This window comes from Bos indicus, chromosome 4 (assembly GCF_029378745.1).
Source record: "Bos indicus isolate NIAB-ARS_2022 breed Sahiwal x Tharparkar chromosome 4, NIAB-ARS_B.indTharparkar_mat_pri_1.0, whole genome shotgun sequence".
NCBI classification, from domain to species: Eukaryota; Metazoa; Chordata; class Mammalia; order Artiodactyla; family Bovidae; genus Bos; species Bos indicus.
Window position 1 is genome coordinate 60,095,505 of NC_091763.1, and position 24,076 is coordinate 60,119,580.

General features: G+C 42.3%; 1 long non-coding RNA gene across 2 annotated transcripts in view; it reads left to right on the forward strand.

Moving 5' to 3' along the window:
• Window positions 1-14,693: 14,693 nt before the first annotated feature.
• LOC139182719 (uncharacterized) overlaps window positions 14,694-24,076 on the forward strand; it is a 57,027-nt gene continuing 47,644 nt past the window's right edge. For both annotated transcript variants that reach the window (XR_011566252.1, XR_011566251.1), the window contains exons 1-3: window positions 14,694-15,309; window positions 17,850-17,905; window positions 19,076-19,179. This is a non-coding gene — a long non-coding RNA (uncharacterized lncRNA). The remainder of the gene's footprint in view (window positions 15,310-17,849; window positions 17,906-19,075; window positions 19,180-24,076) is intronic.

Below are 24,076 nucleotides of genomic sequence, written 5' to 3' on the forward strand. Positions count from 1 at the left end.
AATATAATTGGTGTAAGTAGTAGCTTTAATGTTTGTAACCTGGGACCCTTGAGTTAATTCTTTTTCTTGTTATAGCCCACCACACCTTTGCGCTGTAGGAATGCAACTTTATCTAATGCTTTTGGAGGGTGGCTCCTGACCAATCACCTTTAGAGAAAAATAAGTTTTCTGAAGAAAAGGTCTTAAAATGTTAACAGGCCTCCGGGCCAGAAGATGATGCAAATCACCTAACTTTTGCATATGCTAAGTTTGCAAGAAGAAAGCCTGGCTTGCTGCCTGACTCTACCCCTTCCCCCATTATCCTCTATGCATAACTTAAGGTATAAAAACTACTTTGGAAAATAAAATACGGGCCTTGTTCACCGAAACTTGGTCTCACCATGTCGTTCTTTCTCTTACCTTCTGGCTGAATTATTCAGCCTCTTTTCTCCACTGAATTTCCTCACTGAGCTATCCTTATTTCAGCCTCTTTTATTCACTGAATTTTACTGAGCTACCCTCATTCTATTACTCTTTATATCCTTAATTAACATTTAATTAAGCAATTGTTTCCTGATCTTCGCCTACGCCGTCTCTCCTTCGAATACCCTGGATCAGCCGGGGCTGGTCCCCGGCACTTATTAATGTTAAAAAGCTAACATAATCCTGATTACTAACTCTAATAGAAAATAACATAGAAGGCAAAACCAAAACATATTGCATCCTGAGCACAGCTGAGAGGAGCTACCCTATGTCCAAGGTAAGGAGCTGCGGCTGCGCTTTGCTGGAGCAGCCCTGAAGAGATATCCCACGTCCAAGGTAAGAGGAAACCCAAGTAAGATGGTAGGCACTGAGAGAGGGCATTAGAGGGCAGACAGACTGAAACCACAATCACAGACAACTAGCCAGTCTGATCACACGGACCACAGCCTTGTCTAACTCAGTGAAACTAAGCCATGCCATATGGGGCCACCCAAGACCATATGGGGCCACCCAAACTAAGCCATGCCATATGGGGCCACCCATGACCCAAGATGGGTCATGCTGGAGAGGTCTGACAGAATGCGGTCCACTGGAGAAGGGAATGGCAAACCACTTCAGTATTCTTGCCTTGAGAACCCCATGAACAGTATGAAAAGGCAAAATGATAGGACTCTGAAAGATGAACTCCCCAGGTCAGGTGAGTGCCCAATATGCTACAGGGTATCAGTGGAGAAATAATTCCATAAAAAATGAAGGGATGGAGCCAAAGCAAAAACAATACCCAGTTGTGGATGGGACTGGTGATAGAAGCAAGGTCCAATGCTGTAAAGAGCAATATTGCATAGGAACCTGGAATGTCAGGTCCATGAATCAAGGCAAACTGGAAATGGTCAAACAGGAGATGGCAAGAGTGAACATCGACATTCTAGGAATCAGAGAACTAAGATGGACTGGAATGGGTGAATTTAACTCAGAGGACCATTATATCTACTACTGTGGGCAGGAATCCCTTAGAAGAAATGGAGTAGCCATCATAGTCAACAGAAGAGTCTGAAATGCAGTACTTGGATGCCATCTCAAAAATGACAGAATGATCTCTGTTCGTTTCCAAAGCAAATCATTCAATATCATGGTAATCCAAGCCTATGCCCCAACCAGTAATGCTGAAGAAGCTGAAGTTGAACCATTCCATGAAGACCTATAATATCTTCTAGAACTAACACCCAAAAAAGATGTCCTTTTCATTATACGGGACTGGAATGCAAAAGTAGGAAGTCAAGAAACACCTGGAGTAACAGGCAAATTTGGCCTTGGAGTAAGAATGAAACAGGGCAAAAGCTAACAGAGTTCTGCCAAGAGAACAAATTGGTCATAGCAAACACCCTCTTCCAACAACATAAGAGAAGACTCTACACATGGACATCACCAGATGGTCAACACCAAAATCAGATTGATTATATTATTTGCAGCCAAAGATGGAGAAGCTGTATACAGTCAGCAAAAACAAGACTGGGAGTTGACTGGCTGAGATCATGAACTCCTTATTGCCAAATTGAGAATTAAATTGACTGTCTGAGGAGGCCTTACAAATAGCTGTGAAAAGAAGAGAGGTGAAAGGCAAAGGAGTAAAGGAAAGATATACTCTTTTGAATGCAGAGTTCCAAAGAATAGCAAGGAGAGATAAGAAAGCCTTCCTCAGGGATGGTGCAAAGAAATAGAGGAAAACAACAGAATGGGAAAGACTAGAGATCTCTTCAAGAAAATTAGAGATACTAAGGAAATATTTCATGCAAAAATGGGCTCAATAAAGGACAGAAATGGTATGGACCTAACAGAAGCAGAAGATATTAAGAAAAGGTGGCAAGAATACACAGAAGAACTGTACAAAAAAGATCTTCATGACCCAGATAATCACGAAGGTGTGATCGCTCACACTAACCTAGAGCCAGACGTCCTAGAATGTGAAGTCAAGTGGGCCTTAGGAAGCATCACTACGAACAAAGCTAGTGGAGGTGATGGAATTCCAGTTGAGCTATTTCAAATCCTAAAAGATGATGCAATGAAAGTGCTGTACTCAATATGCCAACAAATTTGGAAAACTCAGCAGTGGCCACAGGACTGGAAAAGGTCAGTTTTCATTCCAATCCCAAAGAAAGGCAGTGTCAAAGAATGCTCAAACTACCACACAATTGCACTCATCTCACACACTAGTAAAACAATGTTCAAAATTCTCCAAGCCAGGCTTCAGCTATACGTGAACTGTGAACTTCCTGATGTTCAAGCTGGTTTTAGAAAAGGCAGAGGAACCAGAGATCAACACTGGTTTCATCCTTGGATCGGGAGAATCCCCTGGAGGAGGGTATGGCAGCCTACTCCAGTATTCTTGCCTGGAGAACCCCATGGACAGAGGAGCCTGATGGGCTACAGTCCATGGGGTCACAAAGAGTCAGACACGACAGAAGCGACTAAGCATGCACACGACATTACTTTACATTTCAGAAATTCAGTTATCAATATTATAATTTCATTTAAATGTATTAATTACTTGAGAATTTCTCAATGTCTGGTGGAATCTAAGGTGATTGGATAAGAAAAAGGGGAAGAGCTGATTTGAAAAAGGTCAAAGAAATTTCCTGGTTGCAAGTCTTCTCAGTGCCTTTAATTTGTTCATGTACATGAAGGAGTAATTGTCTTCTGCCTTTCCAAATTTAGTTGATTATAAAATCTTCTTTAATGTTAGAAGTAATGTCTTTATAACTCAGTTTGAGAAATACTCCACCTGTCAATAGAGTAGAGAGGGAAAGCAGGTGATCATTTTGATAGATGGTACAACAACGAATAATGAAATTCAAAGTTCATTTTTCTGAACAACTTTGGAAAACAGAAACTGGAGTGTACCTCAAAACTAAGAGGCAACATGAAATTTCACAATGATGGATTAGAGGCATTTTTGCTAAAGTCAGAAAGAAAAAAAAAAAAAAGAGTACGCTTATATAAGAATGCTTATATATTCCCACTGGGGTACTGACGCAAGAAAAGAAATAACAGGCACAAATACAGAAGGGAAAAATAATGTAATGTTAGTTTATAATGACTGGTTATCAGGAAAATAATTCAAAGAAGCCAACCAATAAATTTTGAAATCATAAGAATGTTCAACAAGGTAATCACCAAAGAAAAGATCAAAAGTATATTAAAAACAACAAAAAAAAGCTATTAGGAAATGGAAAAAATTTTCCAATATTCAGTAACCACAAAAAATAGGAAAGAAACAAAAGAAATATCATGGACCTGAATAATATGTTTCAGCTCCAGTGAGGGACATAAATGAAGGTTCAGATAGCTGGAGAGACAACATGAGTCTGAGAAAACAAATATCAAGTTATCTAAAGAAATGCAGTATAAGAAAAGCACATGGGCTGATAAGGCAAAGCCAGCAGTTCCTTATAGAACTCACCTGACCCGACCAGAACTGCTGGTTACAAGGCAGCTAGTTTATCACCCTGATGTAGCACGATGTGATGGTCAAACCAAGAGGTTGTATGGAGGCCTCTGAGGCCTGGGACAAGTGTTAAGAGCTCCTTTGAGGAAAAAGCAGATTAGCATTGTGGTGGGCACCAAAGAAACTTCAAATGGTGTATTCAAACCTACCGAGAGCAAACATGGATCAGCAGAAAAAGAGGGACTCAGAAAGCAAGACTAAGAGAAGCAGAGAAGCCCAGCGGGAGGGAAGAATTTCCTGCTTTCACTTTACTTTTGGCCACACAGCCAGATTTCTGGTTCTCCCACAGTAACTGTTTTCATGTGAGATTAGGGTCATTTTGGAGGAAAGAAGGATTGTAACATTCACAGGGCAGTTGTGCTAAGAAGCCAGGTTATTTTGGATCTGTCTAATTGGCCTGGGTTGTATGGTTGTACGGGCATTCACGGTGGCTTAGCAGTAAAGAATCCACCTGCAATGCAGGAGACGAAGGTTTAATCCCTGAGTTGGGAAGATCCCCTGGAGGAGGGCATGGCTACTCACTCCAATATTCTTGCCTGGAGAATCCCATGGACAGTGGAGCCTGGCAGGCTGCAGTCCACAGGATTGCAAAGAGTCGGACACAACTGAAGTGACTGAGCACATGTACGCACACTTTCAGAATAACACAGGGCATGCAGATCAATGACACGTATTAGAAGGCCTTGACACACCCTCTAGTATATATAAAAATATATTAATTATATAACAAAAATGATTTATCAGTGAACATTAATTTGGCCGAATGAAAGAGAAATCCAATTATGGGGAATTCACCAAAGAGGAATTTGGGTGTCTCACACTGAAGATGTCTAAAGCTAGCATGATTACTGGAGAAAGTCACCTGGGGTCAGACTTCTCTGACCTCCTGCCCCACCATCCTCAGCAGCCACATTTGCCCCCAAAGTGGGAAGATGGCTGACCCACTGACCGACAGGATCCATCTCACATTCCAGGAACAAGAAAGGGGAGAGGTGAAGCGACACCTTCCAGTGAGACCACCACTTGAGAAAATGTGGGCCGTCCTGGGAACCTCAGTTGTTCTGCTCTCTGACTCACATGGTCAGCTGAGAGGAAACATGGACCCATTGCTCCCAACAATTGGGTTCCTTTAGTCCAGAAAAGAATGAGAATTGGTTATAAATAGTAATGACAGTGTCAGCCGTGAATGGTATTTTATTTTTTTTATTATTATTATTATTTTTAAAAATTTTGCAGTATTGTATTGGTTTTGCCATACATCAGCATGAATCCGCCACGGGTGTACACATGTTCCCCATCCTGAACCCCTTTCCCACCTCCCTCCCCGTACCATCCCTCTGGGTCATCCCAGTGCACCAGCCCCAAACATCCTGTATCCTGAAGGATGAAATGTTGGATTGCTCAATACATATGGTGATGGTGGCTAAGCAGGGTGGAAGGTGGTGGGGGAAGAAAACTAAAGTTTTCCATTACACACTACACAAATGTAAATTCCACGTGGATAAAAATGTAATTACCAAGATAAATCATGGGTAGTACTCAGGCAATCATGCCTTTCTAAGATGAATACTATGAGCCTAAAAGAGCATAAAGAAAAGATTGATGAATTCAGTTATTGAAATGTTGAAAACATTTTTGCTATAGCTTCCAGGCAACAAAATATCCATGAACATAATTCGACACAAGACTATTTACTAACACAAACATTTTCAGTGTATACTACAAAGGGTAAATCTCCTTAATATAAGATTTAATAAGAGAATAATTAATGCAATACATGGCAAAGTTTCATTAACACAGTTTGGAAGAGAAGAGAAAACTAACCAACTGATACTTGAAAATATGCTTAACTTCATTATTAAGCAAAGGAATGCAATTTGATAATAATGAGTTACCATGTCTTATCTATAAAACTAACTATTTAAAAACCTGATGACATCAGTGGCTGGGGTGCAGACATATATGTCTGGTACAAGAAAAGCTGGACCTTTTCAGTGTGCAAATAATATATGTAATATATTACATGAGCTGTTAAATGTAGCTATGTGAAGAAAGTTTTTATTCATTTTAATTTGTTTCAGTTATCTGTAATTTCCTTTTACAACTAATATGCAACATTAATAACAAGATCAAAAACAATAAAATGTACTGTCTCAATCATCAATAATGTTACACCAGAATATCATTGATGGTTCTCTCATAATCAGAGGACTGTAGAGGTTTTTTATTTTATGTTTTCACTTGTAAACTTTTCTGTTTTTCCCTTTAATGAAGAGGTATAACTTCTGCAAACAAGCAATACTAGTTTGTTTGCCTTTTTAAACAACTCTTGAGAGGCTCTCTATTGCCCTCATAATTGAGTCCAAATTTCATTAGAAGGAATGTATTTCTTCATCGTGCTCTGTTCCTTCAGTCATGTCCAAATCTTTGTGATCCTAAAGACCATAGCCCACCAGGCTTTTCTGTCCATGGGATTCTCCAGGCAAGAATACTGGAGTGGGGTGCCATGCCCTCCTCCAGAGGATCTTCCTGACCCTGGGAATGAAGCCGCGTCTCCTTCATTACAGGCAGATTCTTTACCACTGAGTCACTGGGGAAGCCCATTTCTTCATCATCTGACCTTTATTTAACACGAGAGGTTTCTCACTATCTCTTCTACCACAGTCCAGGGCTGGACAGAATGACTTTCAGTTCTCTGAAAACAGCAAAGCTCACTCTCACTCTCTGGGCATTTGCTCCTGTCCACATGCACCTTCTTGACTTCTCACAACTTTTTCTACTATAACACTCACATCCCCTCACCTTCACCACCTAGCTTGGTGGGGCAGGTGACCTGTACATAGCTACATCATTGCATTGCTGCTGCTGCTGCTAAGTCGCTTCAGTTGTGTCTGACTCTGTGCGACCCCATAGACGGAAGCCCACCAGGCTCCCCCATCCCTGGGATTCTCCAGGCAAGAACACTGAAGTGGGTTGCCATTTCCTTTTCCAATGCAGGAAACTGAAAAGTGAAAGGGAAATCACTCAGTCGTGTCTGACTCTTAGCAACCCCATGGACTACAGCCTACCAGGCTCCTCTATCCATGGGATTTTCCAGGCAAGAATACTGGAGTGGGGTGCCGCCTTCTCCAACATCATTGCATGACTCACACACTATTTTCTGTTTGCTTGTTTTTCTCACATATTTGATTCTAAATTCCTATTGGGAAACACCTAACCAGTGACCAACAATTATTGTTGTCAAAAGAGATAAAGAATGAGTAAGAGAATGAATGGAACCACCCTCTGTGTATCATATTTTACTGTGGACACCTCATGTACTTCATCTCATTGAATACCAACTGAGGTTTATGAAATAAATATTCAGTTAAGTTCAGTTGCTCAGTCGTGTTTGACTCTTTGTGACCCCATGGATTGCAGCACACCAGGCTTCCCTGTCCATCACCAACTCCTGGAGCTTGCTCAAATTCATGTCCATAGAGCCAGTGATGCCATCCAACCATCTCATCTTCTGTTGTCTCTTTCTCCTCCCATCTTCAAACTTTCCCAGGATCCGGGTCTTTTCCAATGAGTTAGTTCTTCACATCAGGTGGCCAAAGTATTGGAGTTTCAGCTTCAGCATCAGTCCTTCCAATGAATATTCAGGACTGATTTCCATTAGGATTGACTGGTTTGATCTCCTTGCTGTCCAGGGGACTCTCGAGAGTCTTCTCTAACACCACAGTTCAAAGCATTAATTCTTTGGCATTCAGCTTTCTTTATAGACCAACTCTCACATCCATACATGACTACTGGAAAAACCATAGCTTTGACGAGACAGACCTTTGTTGGCAAAGTAATGTCTCTGCTTTTTAATATGCTGTCTAGGTTGGTCATAGCTTTTCTTCCAAGGAGCAAGTGTCTTTTAATTTCACGGCTGCAGTCACCATCTGTAGTGATTTTGGAGCCCCCAAAATAAAGTCTCTCACTGTTTCCATTGTTTCCCCATCTATTTGCCATGAAGTAATGGGACCAGATGCCATGATCTTTGTTTTTTTGAATGTTGAGTTTTAAGCCAACTTTTTCACTCTCCGCTTTCACTTTCATCAAGAGGCTCTTTAGTCCTTCTCCGCTTTCTACCATGAGTGGTGTCATCTGCATATCTGAGTTTATTGATATTTCTCCCAGCAATCTTGACTCCAGCTTGTGCTTCATAAGCCCAGCGTTTCTCATGATGTACTCTGCGTATAAGTTAAATGAGCAGCGTTTCTCATGATGTACTCTGTATATAAGTTAAATGAGCAGCGTTTCTCATGATGTACTCTGCATATAAGTTAAATGAGCAGCGTTTCTCATGATGTACTCTGCGTATAAGTTAAATAAGCAGCGTTTCTCATGATGTACTCTGCATATAAGTTAAATGAGCAGCGTTTCTCATGATGTACTCTGCATATAAGTTAAATAAGCAGGGTGACAATAGACAGACTTGACGTACTCCTTTCCCAATTTGGAACCAGTCTGTTGTTCCATTTGTCCAGTTCTAACTGTTGCTTCTTGACCTGCATACAGATTTCTCAGGAGGCAGGTCAGGTGGTCTGGTATTCCCATCTCTTGAAGAAGTTTCCACAGTCTGTTGTGATCCACACAGTCAAAAGCTTTGGTACGGTTGATAAAGCAGAAGTAGATGTTTTTCTGAAACTCTCTTGCTATTTTGATGATCCAATGGATGTTAGTAATTTGATCTCTGGTTGCTCTGCCTTTTCTAAATCCAGCTTGAACATCTGGAAGTTCATGGTTCATGTACCATTGAAGCCTGCCTTGGAGAATTTTGAGCATTACTTTGCTAGCATGGGAGATGAGTGCAATTGTGTGGTAGTTTGAGCATTCTTTGGCATTGCCTTTCTTTGGGATTGGAATGAAAATTTCCTCCACCATAGTTTGCTCTCAAACAACAGGGAGGGAACACTGCCCCACCCATCAACAGAAAATTGGATTAAAGATTTACTGAGCATGGCCCCATCCATCTGAACAAGACCCAGTTTTCCTCAGTCTCTCCCATCAGGACGCTTCAATACTCCTCTTATCCTTATCCTTCAGAGGGCAGACAAAATGAAAACCACAATCACAGAAACCTAATCAAACTGATCACATGGACCACAGCCTTGTCTAACTCAATGAAACTATGAGCCATGCCTTGTAGGGCCACCCAAGACAGATGGGTCATGGTGGAGAGTTCTGACAAAATGTGGTCCCCTGGAGAAGGGAATGGCAAACCTCTTCTGTATTCTTGCCTTGAGAACTCCATGAACATATGAAAAGGCAAAAAGATATGACACTAAAAGATTAACTCCCCAGGTCGGTAGGTGTCCAATATGCTACTGGAAAAGAGTGTAGAAATAACTCTGCAAAGAATGCAGAGACAGAGCCACAGCAAAAACAACACCCAGTTGTGGATGTGACTGGTGCAGGATGTAAAGTCCGGTGCTGTAAAGAATATTGTGTTGGAACCTGGAAGTTAGGTCCATAATTCAAGGTAAATTGCAAGTGGTCAAGCAGGAGATGGCAAGAGTGATCATCGACATCTTAGAAATCAGTGAACTAAAGTGGACTGGAATGGGCAAATTTAACTCAGATAACCATTATATCTACTACTGTGGGCAAGAATCCCTTAGAAGAAATGGAGTGGCCATCAGAGTCAACAAAAGAGTCTGAAATGCAATTCTTGGGTGCAATCTCAAAAATGACAGAATGATCTCTGTTCATTTCCAAGGAAATAAGCCTTACTGCTCCCTTTTTAGAGCTAAAAGGACCAAGAATTTAGGAATTTGGATCACCCTCAATAGTACCTGGCATGTAGAAAATGCTAAAAATTACAGAATAATAGAACATTCATACTCTACAGCCATTTATGTAAAGTCAAAGCTAAGTGAAAAAATGAGCTAATTATCTGGATTGTTAAAATAAAAAGCACCTTGCTCTGAGGATGAGGTTGAGAGTGGAAGCATTAATAGAAACAGGTTGTTTATTTTACTTTTTCTTTTTGTCTTGAATTATTTTAGATGGCTACACGTAGAGTGCCTGGATTCATCTGCATTGAAACTCCTTGAGAATTTTGATAGGTTGAGCCAAAACAGAATAATGAAATGAACCCTTCTAGGCAGGAAGGCAGAAACAGACATAAAAGATGATTTCTCTGTGTTATCTGGCCTTTATGGAAAGAACCATGATGAGCTTCCAGAAAATGCATTATTGATGTGATGTAATAAGGTGAGCTTGCTTTCTTCTTTTCAAATAATGACTTATTTTATATTAAACATAGTATGAAACATGGCCACTAACATTGTTTTTCAGCACAAGTGAATTGTATTTGATCTCATACCCTGCCTTTTCTATCTATCTCAATAACTCATATTTTGTCAATGAAGCTTTATTCATGTTATTCTTCCATTTCTAGTTCAGCATGTATTCAGTGGATTCAAGAAATTTTTCATGCTCGAATCACACCCTTTGTTCCCTACCTTTAGTTTCCTTTGGCTTCTGAGTGATTCTTGGTCAATTCATGCTTTTACCTTCTCATTTCATTTCCTTCTACAAACAAACAAAACAAAAAACTAACTGTGCTACCATTGAGAAAATTGATGTTTGTTCATAATTAGATATTTTGTTTTTTAAAAGGGCAACCTCTGCTTAATGTCTTGAAAAATATTAAAACTCACAGTCCCATTCTTTTATTGTACATACATATCTCAATTGCATGCAAGATTGTTATTGAAGCACCGCAAAAAACAAACTCAAAATCCAATAAAAGGATTTATTTAAAATATCAATTTAGAGGAGAAAGATTAATTAGAGCATGATACAAAATTTACAGATTCAAATTATTCAAACATTATTGTTCTTCTCTAGCTACATTTGATAATGATACATTTGTTGTCTACTTAGCATTCAGTTGACAGGAACTCATAAATATGTAGTGAGCAAATATCCATTTTCCTCCTTTTGACGATGGAAAGTCTTTTGTGTGCCAAGCACTATGCTAGACAGAGTCTCTGTCTTCTTCTTTGAGCTTGAGGTCTCATAAGAAAATGTAATCCCACTGATGAGTGTATAATGACAAACCAAAGTGAGTGCCCTGCCAACCAGAAGCAGATCGCGGGTTCTCTGGGGTGAGACAGTCAAGTGACGCACCTTCCGTACCTCTGAACTGTGGTCTCTGGCAAGTTGGTGAAATTACTGTCCTCCCTGTGCTCACACTGAAACATTTTCCCTGCCAAATGCTTGAGGCAAAAAGCTTAATAGACCTGACCTGGCCTGAATGTAAAACTTCACTTAGAAAGTCTTCTGCTTCTGCTGTTGACACCACAGCACATCTTATTTTCAGTTTTGAAATGAGTAATTTCATCCAGGTGGCTGCCCACCTATCAAGGCTTCATTTAGAATATGTGGTTTAAAGAGTATCTGCAGCAAAGAAGGGCCTGGAATAAACCCCTGGATTAAATCCACTGTGTGGCCAGGCAATGTGGTAGCATTCGGCAGCATGCATGGTGTTGCCAGGACACCTCTGTGTTGCTTCACCACTGCTCACAAATAAACTCCCTTTGCACCCCCATGTACATTACACACCCCCATGTACATATGTGACATATACATGTCGCAGCAAATGTATATACTTAATTAGAAATAGTAGGAAAAGAAAGGTAAAGCAAAGGTAAAATGCCAGTACAGGAGATATGAGAGACTCAGGTTCAATCCCTGGGTCAGGAAGATCCCTGGAGGAGGAAATGGCCACCCACTCCAGTATTCTTGCCTGGAGAATCCCATGAACCAGAGGAGCCTGGCAGGCTACTGTCCATGGAGTGACAGAGTTGAACAGGACTGAGCGACTAAACGACAACATAGAAAAGATGAATAAAGCAATCTTGACTGTCAGTAATTCTTGACTCTATGTATGGCATAAGAAGGTCAGAGTGCTATTCTCTCAACATTTCAGGATGTTTAAACTTTTCATTGTTGAAATATCTTTCAAAAATAATAAAAAGCAAGAAAAAGTACATCAAGGCGCTTGCCCAATGGATGGGAAATCTCTGCCTCCCACATTTCTCTTAGGCATTAACTTGCTCTGACTTCCTGCACTGCCAGATCCTCTCATCCTTCTCTCCTCGTTTGCAGATGCTCCCTTCTCTGCACCCAACATGGGCCAAACATGGAATACGACCCTTTCTTCCTTGATTCCCACAAAACCCCCTGCATAAGGTGTGCGTGCATGCATGCTCAGTCGTTCTTTGCTTGTCTCTTTGCAACCCAAAGGACTGTAGCCTGCCAGATTCCAGTGTCCATGGAACATTCCAGGCAAGAATACTGGAATGGGTTGCCATTTCCTTCTCCATGGGCTCTTCCTGATCAGAGCATCGAACCCATGTCTCCTGCATCTTCTGCATCTCCTGCATTGGCAGACCAGATTCTTTACCACTGTGCCACCTGGGATGCCTTGAACCAAAGATCCTAGGGCAATGGTTGGAGGAGGGGCTTACGTTACAGAGCATCAAAGGACATGAATGAAAATGGAATTTTTTAAAATCAAACTTATAAACACTGTTTTCCTTTACAGTTTTAAAATGTCATGCACTTTAACATCCTACTCTTGAAGTAATATTTTCAATAAAGTAAGACAACTGAAGGATGGCCACTGCTGTTTCTAGAAGTCCCCTGGCCAGTCCCCCCACCAGGGGGGCCAGGTTAAGGGTTTTTGCTGCTTTTCTCTTCTCCCTGAAGCCCAGCTTCATGTCACATGCTCAGCTGATTCCCTTTCCTCCCACACCCCTTCCTCTTTCTGTCCTCGCAAACTCTGAATTCAACTCAATTTCTCATGCAGAACCACTCAGTTCTCTATATTCTGTCCCTTGCTTCCAAACCCTGTGTCTCTGGGTGGTAGGAGGGAGCATTGCACTCAATAGAACCACAGATATATTAATTCGTTTGCTTAAGCAAAAAAAATCATTTGCCCCCTGAGAGCAATTATGCTAGCAGAGGGCAAAAACAGAGATGCAGTGTTTGTTTAAATAGCAATTAGAAAAATTGTTGCTACCCTGAACTGTGGCTTCACCAAAGAACCCTATTTAAAATGTGGCAAACGCTCAGTAACAATTTGTATGTGAACCTTTTGTCTGTGAAGCCTGTGCGGCAGAAAGGCAATCCTATTTAAAATGAGCTATGAGAATGCTCCTGTCATTGTATCTTCCTGGGTTACTAGCCTGGGACCAGACAATTGAGAACGTAAAGCCTTCTACCCCCACCCCCTTTTCCCAGCCCGGTGATATGCCCAACTATCATTGGTATTCTTGACTCAGCCCTCCCACTGGCAGCTCTATTCAGCCTCTTCAATTCTATTCAGACTCTTTTGACCTGAATTTCAACTCCTTTTGGGGGTCTTACTTTGTTCCTCCTCTGCCAGGATCCTGAACCTGTTCTGAATCTATCCTGGTTCTGTAAAAATCTGTTCTCTGTGCACTGTCCCCACTCTGTCTAATCCATTTGGCTTCATGTGAGCTGGATTCAGTGAGCTCTGCTTTCATATCATTTTTGCCAATCCCAATTTCCATCCATCAGCCTTATGAAACCCTTGAGGAACATCATCCCTTCCCTGTCATTTCTTCCTCCAATATCCCAGCTCCCACAAGATGTTTCTTCCCAGAGGTCTAGATCAGTCCTCCACTTTGAGTGACGTGCACTCTCTGCCTTGCTTCTGGAATCGTTGAACCATCAGAAAGAACCATGGAAACATTTCCAGTCTAAGGCCAGCCAAACACCTTGTTATGAGCAAGATTGTGTTGGAGTCTTTTCCTTGCATTAAAATGGAAGCTTCAGGACAATAAGAAATAAAAACTTGTTCAAGAGTATCACTCTCCTATCCTTTATTAAATGAAGTAACAGGTCATAGGTAAAGAGCACCTGCACTCCTGGATAAAGAAGGGCTTCTTCAGCTGCAGACCTGCAGGGAGCCCCAGTCAGCGGGTCATGGCCTTCAAAGCAACCAGAACTCTGTCAATACTGGAATGACTTTCCAGGGCAGGGGTATCATCTCCACCCTTTTGCTATTTCATTCAGGCCCAAAGGTATGATCATAACTCACCTTACCAGATTTGGGACACTATGGAATAAATGTCACCTTAATTTTGGTAGAAACATTAAAGTAAGTCAGCACAATTTCTAAGCAGATGGACTTTCAGTCTAGGGTTTGCAAAAGTTACATTCTCCTTCATTGTTCTAGGTAGAGTAGGAAAAAGGAGTCCAGAATGGCAGTGGCTAAAAGGCAAGGAAGGGAAAAGCCTGCGAAAATAGAACAAAGGAAGGTCCAAGGACAGGAGTGAGGACCTCAGGTAGAACAAACAGCAGTCCCGGCTAGCCCAATTTACATAGGGCAGGCCCAGGGAGGAGGAAAAAACATATAACGAGAAGAGCCAAAAGGCTGGAGGGGGCGGGGGAGGGGCGCTCTTCCGTGCGCGCATGCGCAGTCTCTCTCTCTCTCTCTCTCTCTCTCTCTCTCTCTCTCTCTCTCTCTCTCTCCCCCTCTCTCCCTCCCTCCCTCCCTCCCTCCCTCCCTCCCTCCCTCCCTCTCTCTCTCTCTCTCTCTCCCTCCCTCCCTCTCTCTCTCTCTCTCTCTCTCTCTCTCTCCCTCCCTCCCCCCCCCCCCCCCCCCCCCCCGCCACCCCCCCCCCACCCCCCGCCCCGCGTCTTTTGGGTCAGCATGCCCTCACGCCTTGAGGATGTATTTTCCTTTATTTTCTAAATAAAACTGAGCTCTAACATGGAGCTGTAACACTGAGAGTTGTGATGCACTGAGGGCTTTAACGTCGGTCACTTCAAATTTTTCTTGTGAGGAGACAGAACCAAGTAAATTACACACTCCCCCTGACAACTGTAATTGTAATCACCTACAGAGGGGCAAGTAGAACTCCTTGTTCCTTTCCTAAAGATCTGCAATAACAGATTAATAATAGCCTCAGCCTGTGAATCCTGTTTCTGTATCTGATTGACTCAGGAGTCTCCTTTGATAACCACATGCCTGCAGATGGTACTGTTCTGAGAAGATCATCAGCCTTATCTGAGGACCTGCACTCTGGTCCTCATACAGGTAACACCTGTACTCTGTCTCTGTGACTAGGCAGGGGTTTTAACATCTTCATCCTGGAAAATTGGAGTCCTTCCCATGGAATGTGTGTGTTGAGCTTAGCAGAGACAGCCCTTTCCACTCTGGAGGTAAGACTGGGAAAATTTGAGTCCAGAGCCCTCTGCTGCCTCTGGGCCCACTGCCTGTCCAAACACACCTGCAGGAGGAGAGAAGGACCTTGTTACAAACAAGAGAAGAGGTGAGTGACACCAAGGGGGCCCAAGTTCCTAGTCTCAAAAGACTTCAGAAGAAAGCGTCACATTACACTTAAAAATATGTGGGCTACTTTCAGATATCTTTTGATGTTGATTTCTAACATAATTATAATTTCATAGTGATAAGAGAACAGACTCTGTATGATTTCAATACCTTTACACCATGCCATTTTTGCATCTTGTTTAGTGTCCCTGGATATATTCCAATGTCTCCTAGTTTACAGCCTATGGGAACTGAAATAGAATTTGTATCCTACTGTTGTATGAAAATTGTATACATCTTAATTATGTTGAATTGGTTCATAGTGCTTTTCAGGTCTGCTATAATCTTCTACTTCTCTGTATATTCGTTCTATTATTTTTGAGAATATGATAGTGAAACTCCAACTCAAAATCTTACCTACTTAAAAATAATGGTAATATATAGTGGAACTATATGTAAATTTGCTCTTCATTTTCCAAGTCTCCTGTAATTGTGTTAGTATGCTTTCATAATTTAAAAAAATAAAAAAATAAAAAATGTCCTCACAAAAGCCCTAGATACAGCACTCCTAAGGCTCTGCTTTTATGTTGTGGTTTTTTACTGATGTTGGTTTTGACTTTCTGAACTACCCTGATCCCTCAACTAAATCTTTTTGTACTTAGATGAATCTATTTGGCTTTCTAGTACCTGGAACTCAAGCATCCAAATTACCAAATGGCCCATAATTTATTCATCTTAGTAATGGATATAATTATTGTGTGAGGCCTTGGTGAACTGCACACCAGCAGGATGGCTTCTCCCCTTACAATACTAACCTTCCAGGAGAAGACAGAGCTGGATAGCACTCACTTTCTCTGAGTTCCCAGATTCACCACCCTGGGTGCCAGCGACCCTTTCTGAGGACACTTTTGCATGCTCTCCCTGTAGGAGCAGCAACAGCCCTTTTTCCATTTTATATTTCTATTATCTAGTGCAATCATAAAGACCCTCCAAATATTTGTTATGGGAATAAGTGAAATGCATAATACTAATAACAATACTGTTTTTATGGTTTCAAAGCCCTTCCAGACAAATTATCTCAAATACCAAGCATATCCATGGGATTTCTATAGTAGAAAGTTGATGTTTATCAGCATCACAGCCAAATAAAAATATCCTGTAAGACTTTCAACTTCCTTCCCTTTTCTTATCTAATCTTAATCTGATTTTCTGAGGAGACTTTCATACTGGGAAAAGAAGGAGCTCATGATTGGGAACAGGAGAGGAAAGGTGATAAAAGTATCTGGTTGATTTGTTTGCATTTCCTGAAAATAAAGTTAATTGGTTTCCATTGAATATGAATCTTAGAACCTCAAGTACCTAACAACCTCATCCTCTAGTGGTGACCCAGGAGCCAAAGTTTAGGATCTGCAAAGCTGAGACTGAAACACCTCATTCATTCTTTCATTCAGCAAATTCTATTGCATGCCAATTACATACCAAACATTATGGTAATTGTGGTGACCCCTTGGGATTTTACAGCTTAGTATGGTGGTTCTCAGGTGGTTCTCACCTGCCAGCACAGGAGACAAGAGACTCGAGTTCAGTCCCTGGATTAGGAAGATCTCATGGAGGAGGAAATGGCAACCCATTCCAGTGTTCTTGCCTGGAGAATCCCATGGACAGAGGAGCCTGGTGGACTACAGTCCATGAGATGGCAAAGAGTCAGATTCATCTGAGCTCTATATAGTGTAAATGTAACAGTTGTTCTCAAACTGACTTGTACCCTGGAATCACCAGGAGAGCCGATACCTGAATCCTACTCCAAGAGCTTGTAATTTCCTTAGCCTGTGATCTGTATGTCTGCAGTTTCAAAATGTCCCCAGGTGTCCCACGAAATGTGCCACCACAGCTGAGAGCCACTAGTCTAGAGAGAGAGAATGGTGAATAAGCAGGGAATTACTAGAAAGGGTTTAAATCCCTGATGCAGGGGAACCATGTGCAACCCTCTCCACCCTAGCTTGGGAGATCCTGAGAGACTTCCCTGAGGAGGCAGCTGAGCCCAACGGGGCCCTGAGAACTGGCCCAGGTGCTGATGTTGAGAAGCTGAGGGAAGAACAGTATTCTGACCAAAGAGAATAGTAAATGTCATAAGAAAGTACCCTAAAGGGAGAGAGAGAGAGAAAGAGGGAGCCTGGTATGTTAAAGAACAGAAAATAGTCTTACAGTGAAAGGAGAGATAGGCAATGATAAAAATTGAGCTTGAAGAGGTGAGCAAAGGTCAAAACACAAAAATGGAAGTTTTGGGATGTCGGAAGGCAATGGGGACACATTACAAAGTGTGCGGTAGGAGAAGGAAAGGATCCTCTGTGCTAGAGATAGAACCTTCTCTAAGCCCTTGCTCATCAGAATAACCTCGATGGCCACACTTGTAAATAAGACCAGCCTGGAGATAGCATGATTAATGAAGATTTGTAATTGTGTTAATGATTTATCCTTTCTTTAAAAATCTTGTTCTCGTCATTGTCTGTGATAAATTTATAGGCTTCTTTTTCTCCCCAGGAGATCAAAGCAGCTGCATCATCTCATTAACCTTCACCCCCAGAGAAGATGGCAAGGTAAATGATATTATATTAGGGAAATTTTTAAACACTTAAAGTTTAGAAGACTTGCCAAGAACTCAGTGTGATAAGCAGAGAAAATGCCAAATTCTAAGGCTGGTTTTTCTTCTGATTCTTAAGTTCTGATTTATCTGTGAGATGACATTGTGGGGAGAGAGGAACAGGTCAGCTTGGAGCATGTCTGCAGAGCAGGGTGGCATGGAGCTTCAAGCTAACCTGCACTTAGAAAAAAATCAGAGGGGAACAAAATTGCTTTTTGCTCAGCGAAGCTCTTACAATTTCAATTCCAGGGGAAATAGTTAATTCATGAACTGAGCTGTGAGAGGAATGAATGCACTGGCTCCCAGAGGAAAAGGGATCTGGCCAACTCACCAACTGCTAATACAAATTTTAGACTATTTTACATTTACCCTCATGAAGGGAAAGCTAGAAATTGCTTATCTAAAGCTAAAACACTGTGGACTGGATTTGATGGGTAGATTTTTGCTAACTCATCCACCACACGATGAGGTTGGCCCCTTTATCCGGTTTTGAATCAGTCGGCTGTGTTTCCCGACAAACCGCCAGCTCCTGTAGGCCTACATCTGATTTTCTGCTGTCTTTGCCTGAAGTTCCCTCTTGCCTGATCACCTGAAAAATACAGTTCAAATTCACCTTTTCAGTTCTAGCTCTGAGCCCAGCCTATTGCCTGAGTTCAGACAAAGTCAGAGTATGGATTAGACCAGTGCTTGCCAAACTGTAGTGGACGTCCTCCCAAATCACCTGGGGATCCTGTGAAAGTGTGGACCCCACATTCTGCATTTCTAATGAGCTCGCAAATTGTGTCAATGCTGCAGGGCCCTGAGCCACACCTTTTCTCTACCTGTTCTCAAGCTCTGAGATCTTTCCTCTCAAAAGCATCTTCCCATCAGCCTGCTTCAGTTTTTGTTAGTAGAGCATCTGAGTCTTAAAGGCCTTTTGCCCTTTCAGAGTCTTCTTTTTAAAACGCTTTCCCTAGAGGGTTAATATTTGATACTCTGTCTTAGCTAAGAGGGTCAGGGATTAGATTTCAGTTGGTTGAAATCCAAATCAAAGTGGAATGAGTCAGGACTGTGGATATTAAAAGGACAAAGGCAGCAAGGAACAAAGAAAGGGACTCACTGATAATACATTCTTCTCCAATTAAAGGAAAACTTAGAAACAAACAAAATCAAGCCACTCTTCCTGCCTTCAGTGGAGCTTCAAACCAGAGGATGTTACCTGGAACACACTGGAGAGTCATAACCTTGGAGGTAAATCCCACTCTGCCCTAGGATTGGGACTTGGGAAAAACTATGTAACTTTCTGCATTAGTTTCCTGATCTATAGACTGGAAATGACAATACTTACTCCATCCACCGCAACTTGTTGTGAGGACTAAATGAGATATTTAATCTCAGCTATTGCCAAGCACCTACTACGGTAGCCCTAATGGTCACTCAAAATATAATCAAAATGTAATAAACAATGCCATTGAAATTAGCAAAATTCAGATTATCAGAAGAGCTCAAGAAGGTGTTCAGGAAATCAACAAACTCCAGTTTGGGATGTATAAAGGGAATATACTTCATCGTATAATTTGTCCTCTCATATCTGTGCCACATCTCAGCTTTCAACCTGCAATGAAGTCTTCCCTGACTCCTCCTTTCAAGGACTGGCCACATTTCATTTAGTCCTAGATTCTTCTTCTAGAGAAATGCCATATACAAGATGGAAAACAGCCCTTAGATTCCTCTTGGTATACCTTACTTAATTAGAAGAAGACACTGGAAATCCATTACTTCATTTGCCATCTGCTAACTGATGTTGGGCAAATAACAAACTTTCCCACTTTTAGTTTCCCGCTCTGTCAAGTGGGTGGAAGAACAGCTATCCTAGATATTTATCATTCACCTAATATGGAGTGTTGTACATGGCCCCTCAGTCATTGAAAACTGCAGTCCCTTCTACCTCAAACCCCCCATCAATGTTCCTTCATCCCACGTGTCAAATGAACAAGTCCCTAAGAAGCAAAGAAACCAAGTTAAATATTGATTCTAACCTTACAGCTTCATTTCTTTTCTCTTAACCCTTGCCCAAGCTGATGCTGCTAATTTTCCCCAGACGTAGCAGTCCAAAGAACTATAGGAGAAACTGAGTTGAATGTGTGTTTTAGGGGGGAGGGGGGGGAGGGGGAGGGCACTATCCTCTTCCCCACCTAGAACTCAGATGGGCCAAGCCAAGAATCAAAAGCAAAATTGGCATATATGCTCTGTTTCCTGACAAATGATGTTCAATTTAGGCCGTGATGATTTTTCTAATATACCATTTAATATAAATTTTGTTTTATATGAGTTAGCAGATGGGGCCTGAAAGCTGCAGAGCAGAATGGATGTGCAAAATGTTATAAGTCACATTGGTAGGGTGACAGGTTCCGTGTGTCTGCGGGGAGTAGGGAGCCATTAAAAAAAGAAAATCAGGTCAACACCTAGGTGTTATGAAGATGAAAAAAAAATCATAACTGGAGAATCTAGGGATTTTTAATCTGATCTTTTTTTTTAAGATGGGAAATGAAGTGTTGAAGTACCCCTTGCGTAGAGTACCACTTTTACCAGTTCTCACCTCCTCCCTGGGTCTCAGTTTCCTTATCCAGAAAAATGAGGCTTGTTTCAGGTCAGGGATGGCAAAGAAGTTTCCCTTCGCGTGCTAACTCTAACCCTTGGAAGTGGCTGAGGACTGGTCTGGGAAATCTGAGGCTCCAGCTGGGCTGGTGTCACGATGTGCTTAGTCCTTCAGTCATAACCAACTCTTTGCGACCCCATTCTCCAGGCAAGAACACTGGAATGGGGTGCCATGCCCACCTCCATAGGATCTTCCTGACCCAGGAATCCAACTGGTATCTCTTCTTCATTGGCAAGTGGCTTCTTTACCACTAGCGCCACCTAGTGTCATAATAAATGGATGATCATTGCTTTACCGACAAAGGTCCGTCTAGTCAAGGCTATGGTTTTTCCAGTAGTCATGTATGGATGTGAGAGTTGGACTATAAAGCAAGCTGAGCGCTGAAGAATTGATGCTTTTGAACTGTGGTGTTGGAGAAGACTCTTGAGAGTCCCTTGGACTGCAAGGAGATCCAACCAGTCCATCCTAAAGGAAATCAGTCCTGAATATTCACTGGAAGGACTGATGCTGAAGCTGAAGCTCCAATACTTTGGCCACCTGATGTGAAGAGCTGACTCATTTGAAAAGACTTTGATGCTGGTAAAGATCGAAGGCAGGAGGAGAAGGGGACAACAGAGGATGAGATGGTTGCATGGCATCACCGACTTGATGGACCTAAGTTTGAGCAAGCTCCGGAAGTTGGTGATGGAACAGGAAAGGCTGGTGTGCTGCATTCCATGGGGTCACAAAGAGTCGGACACGACTGAGAGACTGATCTGAACTAACCAGGGTAGAGCCGGTTATAGTTGTGCTAAACATTTGAACTCGAATGGTCTCTGATTGTTGTTGTTCAGTTGCTCAGTTGTGTCTGACCCTTTGCAACCCCATAAACTGCAGCACGCCAGGCTTTCCTGTCCTTCACTGTCTTCTGGAGTTTGCACAAACTCATGTCAATTGAGTTGATGATGCCATTCAACCGTCTCATGCTCTGTTGCCCTCTTCTTCTCCTGCCTTCACTCTTTCCCAACATCAGGGTCTTTTCCAATGAGTCCATTCTTCGAATCAGGTGGCCAAAGGGTTGAAGCTTCAACTTCAGCATCAGTCCTTCCAATGAATATTCAGGGTTTATTTCCTTTAGGATTGACTGGTTTGATCTCCTTGTAGTCCAAGGGACTCTCAAGAGTCTTCTCCAACACCACAGTTTAAAAGCATCAGTTCTTCAGTGGTCAACCTTCTTTATGGTCTCTGAAGACCCTTCCATTCTTAATAGTTACTGATCCTAATGTGCCCACCATGGGATGAAGGGAAGAGGCAGAGGAGGAGCTGTAGATTATATTGGGAGACTCCAGAGAGAAAATAGTCTCCTACAGGTCACCCAGGAGCATAGTTTTGGCTAAAAGACATTCTGAAGTTTGGCCACTAAATGCCACCCACAAATTCAAGCCCAGGCAATACATGTGACATGGAGTTTTTTTTTTTTTTTTTTTTTTTGATGTATTTTTAAACAACAAAGATATAAGTCCTCATAGTTCTCTCTTTTGGCATCTATGATGCATTGAATTGTGGGCCCCAAAAGACTTGTCCATTTCTTCAAGCTCAGAACCTGCAAATGTTACCTTATTTCAAAAAAGGGTCTTTGCAAAAAAATTTAAAAATCTTGAGATGAGATCATTCTGGATTACTCAGGTGGGTCCTAAATCCAGTGATGGGTGTCCTCATAAGAGACAGAACAGATGACACATGAAGAGGAGAAGGGACTGTGCCCACGGAGGTAGAGGTTAGAGAGATGCAGGCCAAAGAGGCCAAGGAGGGCTGACAGCCACCAGCAGCTAGCCGAGGCAGGGGAGGACCCTCGCCTGGCCCGCAGAAAATCAACATGAGAAAGTAAATGTCTGTTGTAAGCCACCAAGTTTCAGATCACTTTTACAAAGCCTCAGGAAACTAACACAGCAGCCTACAGTACAAGTGTTTACAGAGCGGCTCTGGCTGGCCAGAGGAAGAAGCAGTTCATGGCTCTCCACAGAGGGCATTGGCCCAGGTCCTCGCCATTGCTTTCTGCCACCCGCCCTTCAGACTCTCTCCCTGACACAGGGCTGTTGCTGCAGCTCAAGCAGGGAGCCCCCGCCTGGTTTCCTCTGGGCCTCCACTCAACTGCATCATCTTGCTCTTCAGATGGCCTCTTGTAGGCCACGCTTCAGGCCCACCTTGATCTCAGCCAAGTTCTATAGTCTAACTTCACTACCAGCCTCATCATTCATCATAGTTCTAGCTGCACAGAATGCTCCTGGAGGTGTTGGAGAACATAGACTCCCTCCCCTTTATCACCCAAATGACTGCCCAAGCCAGTATTGCCGAAACTCGGCCAGCATTTGGCAGCTGAGGAATGGAGCAAAAGAGGAACTCAAATGCAAGCAACATCCCTAAAACAGTGTTTGATAAGGAAATGTTCCTCTCTAACTTGTATTACACAATGGGCAAAGGGACCATTTCTGAAATTTCATCACGATGACCTGAGAGCTTCAGCCTACAGCAACAGCAAGTCACAGTAAGAACAAGAGGACCAGACCGTGAGTTTCATCTGATGCAATTGCCATTACCTTACCTTTTTTTGTCCCCCAGATTTACACAGTCTACTTCTACTTTTCATCTCATTCCACAGCCACTTATTAGACCTCTGTAGGAAAAATAGAGCCAGCTGTCCTGTGAGCTTTGCCCTCCAGTCCCGTCACAGCTTGTGGCAAGGGCCTAGTATGGCTCATGTCTCTTTAGGATGACACCTATGATGACAAGAAGCCAGGCCACAGATTCTATTTCCTATATGTTACTATAATATCTTATATTATTATAGTCCGTTACTTAACGTCTGTGTGACATAGAACATTTATATAATGTCTGGGAAACACTGGCTTCTTGTCTATGAGGAAGGAATAATAAGAGTTTCCTTGCATGATGACAGTGAAAATCAACATACCTAGTCCAGGGCCAGGCACAGGACTGGCAAAGTTCTCAGGAAATATCCATTACCATGATTTCCACTACTATTATTGTGATTGCTGTCATGGCTGTTGCTGCTACTGCTGCTAAGTCACTTCAGTAGTATCCGACTCTATGCGACCCCATAGACGGCAGCCCACCAGGCTCCCCCATCCCTGGCATTCTCCAGGCAAGAACACTGGAGTGGGTTGCCATTTCCTTCTCCAATGCATGAAAGTGAAAAGTGAAAGTGAAGTTGCTCAGTCATGTCTGACTCTTAGCGACCCCATGGACCCTCTCCCAAAGATACATAATCCTCTGTCCCATGACATGTCTGCTTGCCTCCATATTTGCTCCTATAATGGCTGAGGGAGAGATGAAGACCATGGAAGAAATGGAAGCAAAAACTTGGGGCCCACTAGATTAGAAAGGGTCTGAGCTGTTCCTGGATCAGGAGATCCATCTGTATAGCAGCCTCTTTGATAACTCTCTTTTGTATTCTGAGCACAGAGTCCTCATTAGACACTTCTGCTTCAG